Source organism: Babylonia areolata, chromosome 1, assembly GCF_041734735.1.
Source record: "Babylonia areolata isolate BAREFJ2019XMU chromosome 1, ASM4173473v1, whole genome shotgun sequence".
Classification (NCBI taxonomy): domain Eukaryota; kingdom Metazoa; phylum Mollusca; class Gastropoda; order Neogastropoda; family Buccinidae; genus Babylonia; species Babylonia areolata.
Window position 1 is genome coordinate 66,104,175 of NC_134876.1, and position 10,134 is coordinate 66,114,308.

General features: G+C 40.9%; 1 protein-coding gene across 1 annotated transcript in view; it reads right to left on the reverse strand.

Moving 5' to 3' along the window:
- The window catches only part of LOC143285857 (putative helicase with zinc finger domain), a 35,733-nt gene extending 31,020 nt beyond the window's left edge, over positions 1–4,713 (reverse strand). The window contains exon 1 of the mRNA XM_076593295.1: positions 4,578–4,713. The gene's annotated coding sequence lies outside the window, so the exon portion shown is untranslated. The remainder of the gene's footprint in view (positions 1–4,577) is intronic.
- Positions 4,714–10,134: the final 5,421 nt, after the last annotated feature.

A 10,134-nucleotide genomic window follows, 5' to 3' on the forward strand; every position in this document is an offset into this window, starting at 1 on the left:
CCCTAATAAACAAAACAAGTAATACTCATCCACATTAACAAAGCAGTCTAAAACAAAACATAACCAAATACATTTATAATTTACATAAGAAAAACGTTAACAAATATATATATATCTATAAATCTATATACACATATATACACATGTAGCTGAACATCAACCACAAAAAGTTCCTGTTATCTTGCTGTTTATGACAGTGACAGTGTGAGCATGGTGACTGTTCACACATAAATCATCATCCATCTTTATTTATCTTTATTATTACAGCTTCTTGCTTTGATGAAAACATCTGCCGACTGAATACAAAGCCATGACATCTGAATAGTATGCATGTGTCCTTTTTCCCTTTTTATTTTCTTAATGAATGATTTTCTGGCCAAAACAACATATTTATCTGATAAGCAATAACAAACCACAAAATACCATTTCATAAGTAAGCATTTCTATTAATTCATGATCATATGTTGCTTCAGACTGAATGTATTATCAATAACTTTAATTGTAACTAGTGTAAGGAAATCATCATCACAGACTGGTTTGAAATTGAAGTGATCAGTTTCAATCATTATCTTTAGAAGTGCAAATTTTATCACCATATAATGTTATATTGCTTCAGACTGAATGCTCAATCAATAATTAACTGTCAGGAAACCATCAACACAGACTGATTTGATCATAATGTACCTACTTGTTTTTAGATCTGCAACTACAGCCTAACATTCCAAACCCCACCACTGTCCTCATGCATGGCCTATCCAGGATATAGGGGGGCGATAGTACATAACAAGGTACGAACATATAAATCGAAAATCATACACAAACACAGATAAAGTAGAAATCATATTGTAAGATCGCAGCTGTTTCCCTAACACACATATAGAAAGAATTAACACAAAATGAACAGACAGCTATCCCCTTGTCGCCATTGGTCGGCGCCATCTTGAATATCATGACTTGAATGTGATGACTGATGTTGATCTAGTAAAAGGCAGTATCCAGTGGATTCCAGCAAAAAATGATGCTGGATAAAAATGAGAATCTGTTATAGTCACATGCAACATAATTTCCACATTACTGACCCATTTCTTTTTCAGATCAGATATGGTGACAACTGAAAGGAACAATGAATCAACAGTCACAAGTCCTATCTTTATACCAATTATAAAGACACAGTAATTTTAACTGGCCAGACATCTTCAACTTTTCAGTAATAATCACTTCAATATTTCAAACAGAGGTCAATATGAATATGTCATCACTAACTCTGAATGCAGACATGTGTACAAAAAAAGCAATGGATGCATCAGTCTGGAACTGGCTCTCTCGTATGATTCACCCGATTCACTTCCCTTTGCTACCCGAGTCTGTGGTGACTTCGAGACTTAGCCTAACAAAAACAAAATTTTTGGTCAAAAAGGAAAGAACATGATATACAGATTTCTCAAGTCCCATGAAACTTGTGTTAAGCAAACTCCACTTCACATGACGAATTGTGACCAGCATTGTCTAATCCATACCAAAGTATCATAACATATGATCCAACATTTCTTATAACTCTCTCTGGTCACAAATGCTGTATATGACTTGATTTGAGTGATCAGATCTGTTCATTATTTGGGTAAAAAGATTTAAAGCATGACGAAGACAAGGGAAACAATGCAGATTATATGGGGGTTCATGGCTGAATCTGGGTCTTTTCTCTTGTGGTCTTATGTCATGTATGCTTCTCAGACAGTACATGTGCATGTACTGGGAATAGACTACAATGAACATGGCATTCAAAGTGATATAAATATTTCTGTCAAACCCAACTGGTTCAATACAGATATAAATTTTAACACATTTCACTTTATTAAGTTGCAAACACACACACACACACACATATATATATATATACAATGTAAACAAACAGACTTATGGAGACACAGCTGCACACTCTAGCAACTTCCAGAGAGAGAGAGAGAGAGAGAGATTACGTAATTTGCTTTCGAGTCTTTTGTATCAGTATTCTGATAACAGCTGAGAAATCCACTTCATACGCATGCATAATTTTTTGTTTGTTGTAGTTATTCTGTTGATGTACATCTTTTATTTTCTTTTACAATTTCAAATTGTAATCAGATATTTCTTTTGATCTTGACTTCTTTGGTGGTTCATTTTGCTCAGTTCTGCAAGTGGATCAGAAAGACCAGAAAGACTATGTCAAGTAAACAGGTTTAGCTTTCCATCACACATTTTGCACTAATAAATGATCAATATTTTCACTTAACTGAGTGGCAAGTATGTGCAAGAGACCTGGCAGGTTTCACAGTATTCAGCTTTTGAGATAAATTTGGGATTTGAAGCAATGCTGCATGCATAGTTCTGGAAATATCATGTTCATTTTTTTAGACAATGAAACTTTGAACAATAAAGGCACAAATCCACAATCAATATATTTTGAACATATCTGAGTTCTGACTGGTTTATTCATTTATCTAATTTAAAAAAAAAAAGTGTTTGCCGTCACATGTTTTTACACAAATGCCACATCCTTCTGTTTTCTTACTGGTTATGAATTTGCACACAGAGACAAAAAATTTCACTGACCAACTGATATGATTCCAATTAACTCAAGAACTGTTTAAACTTTGCTTTCTTATGCCATGGGGTGTGAATAAAATTTTTATTAAAATACTGCTTTTACTCTAGTTGATAATGACTGAACAGTCAATCACTGCACAATTTGAACCTGACTGCCATTGAATCTTCCAACTGAGCTGATCCTGAATAAGCTGAATCACCATGCTTACTTGATCTGGTTCTGTCCTCAAATCAACATCCATGTCATTTAGAGTACTTCCTTGCATTTTAACTGTAAATATTTTGCATTTTCGGCAAATGAAATGGAAAAAAAGAAAGAAAAAAAAGAGAGATTTTTTGCAAGCCACCACTCTTGTCTGCCACCCAGATCACAGAATCACACCACCACCATCCAGCCACCAACCCCCATTCTCTCTCAAATCACTCATCACACACACTCACATTGCCATGAGCCTGGGGCAACAGCAGTATTTGACTCCTTGAGTTATCTTGTTATTGCAGGTATTTTTTGAAGAGATAAGTTAAGATTTGCTTTAAATATAGATAGATCAGTTGTTTGTTTGAGAACAATAAGCAGAGAGTTCCAAGTTGCTGGACCAAAGACACAGATTGTTCTCTTTCAACAGGAGTTTTGGAAGTATCGAGGAATAGTTAGCTTGAAGGAGTAAAGGGATCTCAATGTTCTGTTTGGGAAGTACCAGTTGACAAGTTCAGAAACTGAGAAAGATATGAGGATGTGTGATCACAATTCAGGCACTGAAAGCATAGACTGGCAACTTTGTATTCAATTCTGGCTTGAACAGGCAGCCAGTGAAGTGCATGAGAGCAGTAACACTCTCTATCCTCGACTTTTTAAGGACAAGTCAAGGTGCACTATTCTGTATTTTCTGGAGCTTGTAAAGTTTATCACTGGGAAGGCCAGCTAGGAGAGAATTGCTATAATCTAGACAGGGTAAAATGAAGGTGACAGCAAGTTTGTTGGTAGCATCAACAGACAGAAGGGGTGGATTTTATTAATCTTTCGAATCTGAAAGGAAAGAACTTTACACAGGTGGTTCACATGAGTTTCGATCATGAGGGATGAAAAAGCCAAGATTGCAGACAGCACTAGAGAAAGAAATTTCTATGATAAGACTTTGTATGTGACTCACAAAAGACAAGCAGTAAGCACAATTCGAGGAAATGCCCGGACTGCTGCTAATGAACACTATTTGATGTCAGGTTTGTGCAGCCAAAACAACAGGTAACTCTGGCTGTGCTGAGTTTATTATGAGACTGCCTCATCATTTATTTTTTCTTGATTATTTTCCGGGTGTGGGATCAACGAGCATAAAACAGTCAACATTCAACACCACAAACAGCAAGAATTGTGTTGGGTTTTCAAAATAAAATTATGAAAGAAACTAACAAAAATGGATATATGTTGGAGTTTTTCTCTACCACTACTCAGTACTGAAATGGGGAATTTGGAGGAAAAAATCGATGAAAAGCCGCTAGCTCTCACCCCAACTTAAACAAGATTTCTAAAAAGTTCACCTAAGTTTTAGCCCAAAATACTCAAAGTTTTGGAACAACTGTTGATAAAGCACTGACCAGAACAAAAAACGGTTCTTTAGACAGTTCACTGTCCAATCCATCACTCTTACCAGGAAAACCCCCTTTTTTTAGTACTTCGTCACATGGACAATCCCTCACTGATTATTTGTCAAAATACACGAAGCAATTGAAGGTCGTTTTGTTATGGGTTGGTTGTGTGGGTCCCTAAAGCAAAGATCTGCAATAAATGATTATTACATAACTGTGTTATTTTTACGACTTATGGTTTCTTGTTGACGTTCTGACGATCTGATCCAAACAATAAAGCATTTCTGCGTTTGCCACAAATCTGCCATGCAGAATGCAACTTCCTGTTGTTCTTTTGCAGTCACACGAATAGGGAAACACAACAGCTCCAACTGACATAAATACAAAATTAATATCTCAGTAACACTTACCAAGGCTAGAGGCTTATTGAAAAAAAAAATTGGCGGTTATGTAGTCGTCATCCCAGTTTGTGTTGACATTGTTTCAATCACCTGTTCGGCAAATCTCGCCTTGATGATGTCACATTCGGTTCCTCCTGACTTTGTTTCGGAACGAAACGTGATAATCCAGCTTCTCGCGAGATTTCCGATGTACACGGAAATGACGGATGTGTGGTTGAGAAGTAAACAGGAAATATAAACATTGAGAGAAAATTACGGAGACGTGGGGAGCTATGAAGGAGAAGGGAACAGCTGATAGTTTTTCTTGAACTATAATTTTTGAATGCATGTATCCAGAAGTACAGAAGTACATGTGTATGTGATTGTACCCTTGCACACACACAAACACGCGCGCACACACACACATGTAAATTTGTGTCATATTTAGATCTTGCTCATCAAAGGCAGTGATATTAAAAAAAAAGGTCAAGCCACTTGAACGTTCTTTCAGCCCAAACGAGCCGTTCCGAAGTTAGTGGAAACAGTAAACCATGTCTTTCAACGAGAATGCGGCCTACAAAGTCACAACCTCCAGCCTAACGATGGAAGTTGAAGCTGTGATACACTGCTCTCCAGTGGCTATCTGTCCATATGCCCGGAAACCAACATGCCATGATTCTAACGGACTCATTGAACCTCATACAGAAAACTGAAAGCAGAATGGGAAGCCCAGAGTGGCATGAGGCAATGTGCAACTTTCAGATTAAAAAACTTACATGATCATGCTGCCCGGGACATGCAGAAATGAGCGAGCTGACAGACTTGCTGGTAACGCAACAACAACGAGCGGCCTACATCTAGGAAAATCGGAAATCCTCAGAAAAGTTAAAAAATAGCAAAAAGAACAGGTACAAGGCCATCACACCATTGATTACCTCAAAGAAATAAAAGTAGAGCTCAGAGAGGGAGCGGCCGTAAGGCTAGCATGAAAGGTAGAGCCGCACGATGCTTTGCAAATCAAACGAATATCGACATCATTTCCAAACCAACACTGCGTAAATTACTTTAAAACGGAACAGAGTCTCTGTGGGCTTTTCCCAAATACAACTTGATAGACTGAGCAACACCTAGACGCCACGTTCTTGGCATCAGAGATCTTTTCCCACCCCTCTTGCGGCCAATCAGTGGCAGCCTCTGTGCGTGTGTGTATGTGTGTGTTTGTGTGTGTTTGTGTGCGTGTGTGCGTGCGCGAGGGTGTAAGTGTGCACGTGTTAGGAGAGCTCTGTGCACGTCAGTGCGTGCCAGTGCGTGCGTGTGTGCAGTGTGCGTGTGTGTGTGTGTGTGTGTGTGTGTAGAGGATGAGGTATGTGTATGTATGCATGTCTACACTGTGGGAGCAATGGAATATTGGAACGTGCGGGTGTGCATATGCGTGTGTATATATGTTTGGGGGTGGGGGATATGGGCGTATGTGTGTGTGCTTGTACAAGTAAGTGTATGTGTGTGTGTGTGGGGAGGGGGGTGGGTAGGGGCGTGGAAGCTGCGATGTGTAGCCTAGAAATGAGCGTTTGGAGGAAGGGGGCGGGTGTGTGTGTGTGTGTGTGTGTGTGTGTGTGTGTGTGTGTGTGTGTGTGCAGGGTAATGTGTGTGTGTTGGTGCTCATGTATGTTTATGTGTCTTTGATCGTGCTTCCATATCTGTGAAACTGCATGTTTGTTGCATATCTGTTATGCATGTGTGTGTGTGTGTGTGTGTGTGTGTGAACGTGTGTCTGTATGTTTTACATTTATTTGCTTATTTATCATCTTCTCTCTCTCTCTCTCTCTCTGTGTCTCTCTCTGTCTCTCTCTGTCTCACTGTGTGTGTGTGTGTGTGTGTGTGTGTGCGCGCGCGCGCGCGCACGTGTGTGTGCACCTAGAGTTGACTTAATCAAGATTTTGTGTCTTTTAAATATTATTATTAATATTAGTATTTTTATGTATTTATCTATTATTATTTTTAAAAAATTATTTTATTTTATTTTATTTATTATTTATTTTATTTTTACTTTTTTTCCTTAATTAAAAAAAAAATAAATTTTTTTTAAATGTTATTTTTTACTTTATTTATTTTATTTTATTTTATTAGTAGTATCAGTTATTTTTATTTTATTTTATTTTTTATTCTTTTTTTATTGATTTTTTTTCTCAAGGTCTGACTAAGCACGTTGGGTTACGCTGCTGGTCAGGCAATTGATTGGCAGATGTGGTGTAGCGTACACAGTGGATTTGACAGAACGCAGTGACGCCTCCTCGAGCTACTGATACTGATACTGATTCAGCGAGGCTTTATGTGTTTCACTAGGAGTGACTTGAAACTCAACAACGAATAACAGTCGTAAACTGTCAGATTTGAAAAAAAAACCCCAACCAAACACACCAAACCAAAACAACACCCGAGAGCCGCAACACGATATCATTTTTGTAAACAGCATGTCCGTTTACACGGTATAGTGAAGCTACTCACAGAAGAAAACAGAAAAGAAGAGGACATCATCATATCCACAGATGGCTCAATCACCAAGGACCAGTCCAGTTGGGGATTCAATGCGAAACGAAATGGAAAAACAATCAGGGAAGAGAATGCCACCTACAAAGTCACAACCTCCAGCCTAACGATGGAAGTTGAAGCTGTGACATGCTCTCCAGTGGCTATCAGCTATCCCCCGGAAACCAGCATGCCATGATTCTAACGGACTCAATGAACCTCATACAGAAAATTGAAAGTGGAATGGGAAGCCCAGAGTGGCACTGATGAGGCAATGCGCAACTTTCAGATTAAAAAACTTTCATGGTCATACTGCCCGGGACATACAGGTGTTAAGGGAAATGAGCGAGCTGACAGACTTACTGCTGACGCAATAACAACGAGTGGCCTACATCTAGGAAAATCGGAAATCCTCAGAAATGTCAAAACTTGAAATACCAAAATAACAGCTACAAGGCCATCACACCACCGATCTCCTCAAAGAAATAAAGGTAGAGAGAGGGAGCGTTCGTAAGTCTAGCATAAAAGGTAGAGCACGATGCTTTGCAAATAAAAACGAATACTGTATTGGCATCATATCCAAACCAACATTGCGCAAATTTCTTCAAAACGGAACAGAGTCTCTGTGGGCTTTTTCAAATACAAAGATTGAGCAACACGCTAGAGGCCAGGTTCCCGGCATCAGAGATCTTTTCCCACCCCTCTTGCGGCCAACCAGTGGCAGCCTCTGTATGTGTGTGTGTTTGTGTGCGTGCGCGAGTGTGAAAGTGTACACATGTGTCAGGAGAGCTCTGTGCTGCGTGTGTGCGTGCGCGAGTGTGTAAGTGAACACATGTGTCAGGAGAGCTCTGTGCACGTGCGTGCGTACGTGCGCGCGCGCGCGCGCGCGCGTGTGTGTGTGTGTAGAGGATGAGGTATGTGTGTGTATGCATGTCTGTACTGTGGGAGCAACGGAATATTGGAACGTGCGAGTGGTCATATATATATATATATATATATGTGTGTGTGTGTGTGTGTGTGTGTGTGTGTGGAGGTGCTGAAGGGTACGGGACATTTTCTTTTCTCAGGGCCACTCTGAGAGTCTCTGGGGCCAACACCAAAGACGCTGGACTGAAAGTAGCTGAGTATTCCGTCTCCCCATGCAGGGAAACCGAGGGATGTCTGTGGTGTCAAGGTCAAGGATGTCTCGGTTTTGTCTTCAAGGGTCCTGCTCTGGTGGGCAAAGCTGCTTCTCTACAGTCGTCCCATAGTTGACTGGGACAGTCGATCTTTCACGGGATGATTGATTGATTGATATGGATACTTATATAGCGCCTATCTTCGGTCGGAGACCGAACTCTAACGCTTTACAAACACGAGGTCATTTACACATCAGGCTGCCTACGTGGGTAGAGCCGACTGACGGCTGCCATTGGACACTCATCATTCGTTTCCTGTGTCATTCAATCAGATTTCAGGCACGCACACATACACACTCAGACAAACATGTAACATTTAACATTTTACGTGTATGGCCGTTTTGTTTATTTACCCCGACATGCAGGCAGTCATACTCCGTTTTCGGGGTGTGCATGCTGGGTATTTCTTGTTTCCATAACCTATCGAACGCTTGACATGGATTACAGGATCTTTAACGTGCGTATTTGATCTTCTGCGTGCGTATACACACAAAGGGGTTCAGGCACTGACAGGTCTGCACATATGTTGACCTGGGAGATCGAAAAAATATCCATCCTTTACCCACCAGGCGCCACCGAGATTCGAACCCGGGACCCTCAGGTTGAATGTCCAACGCTTTAACCATTCGGCTATTGCAGCCTCTTGAAATTGGCAGCTTGGGTGAGGAGCTTGGCATCTCTGCGATCCTCAAGAGGTTGGAGCCCTGTAAAGGTTTCAAACTCCAGTATTGGCGTTGACTTCATGGCCCCGGTGATGATGTGGGTTGCCTGGTTCTGCACCCTGCTGACATCATGTTGACTTGGCTGTAGTGCCCCTTGCTGTCACACCATACTCAAGCAATGGCCTGACTTTTCCAGTGTAGAGCCTGTTGAGGGTCATGGTGTCTGCACCCCAAGTAGTTCCTGTTAGCTTCTTCATAAGGGCAAGTCGCACCTTGGGTCTAGCTCCTGCCTACTCTGCTTGCTGCTTCCACGTCAGGCGCCTGTCGAAAGTTACACCAAGGTAGCCTACGTGGAATTGTCCTCGGCAAGTAGAGTTTGTCCATTGATGCGCAACATGGCCTTCTGTTCTTTTATTGAGAGGCTGAAGACAGTGCAGGTGGTCTTTTTGTGTTTATCTTCATATTGTTATGTCCAGCCTTCAAGAACGTTCAGCACCTGCTGCAACCTGTAGTTGGCTGTTTTGAGGTGTTACTCCGAGCACCAAAGGACCAGATCGTCAGCACATATTGCTCCCTAGATTTTGACTACGGTGTTGATGAAGATAATAATAATTTTATTTATTTATTTTTTTAATATAGCGTTATAATACAAGCATAAGCAAGCTCTAAGCGCTTTACAATCCAGTACCAAAAGTGAAACAAGAAAGCATATAAAAAGTAGTAGAAACATAAAACAGAATCATTAATATTATAAAAACACAATGCATAAAACTCACAAAGTAACATACTATCAATACAACTGTTACACTCCAACACTCACACTAACACACAGGCACAGAGACACACATGATTAAACGGCTGAGATGACAGCAATTTTCACTTAAAATACATACATGTAAAAAGGAACATGTGTGTGTGGTTCGTCCGTCGGGATCGACGAGGACCATCTAGTCATCCTGGGGGTGGGTGGGTTGGGCTCTGTGGGTGCACAGATGACTGATCAGGCCAATCCGCGCCCGGAAGGTTCTGACGCAGTGTGGACAGGGGATGGTGGCGGCTGTCGGGGACTTGCTGGCACTGCTTTTCCTGGCCTGTCTGCGTTGCTCTGCTGCAGCGATTCTGTTGGCCTCACAGGATTTGGCGCCTTTGTGGACAGCTGAACGCCACTTTGGTCTGTCCATTGCATTCAGCTCCCATGTGTCGTGGCTGATGTTGAAGGCC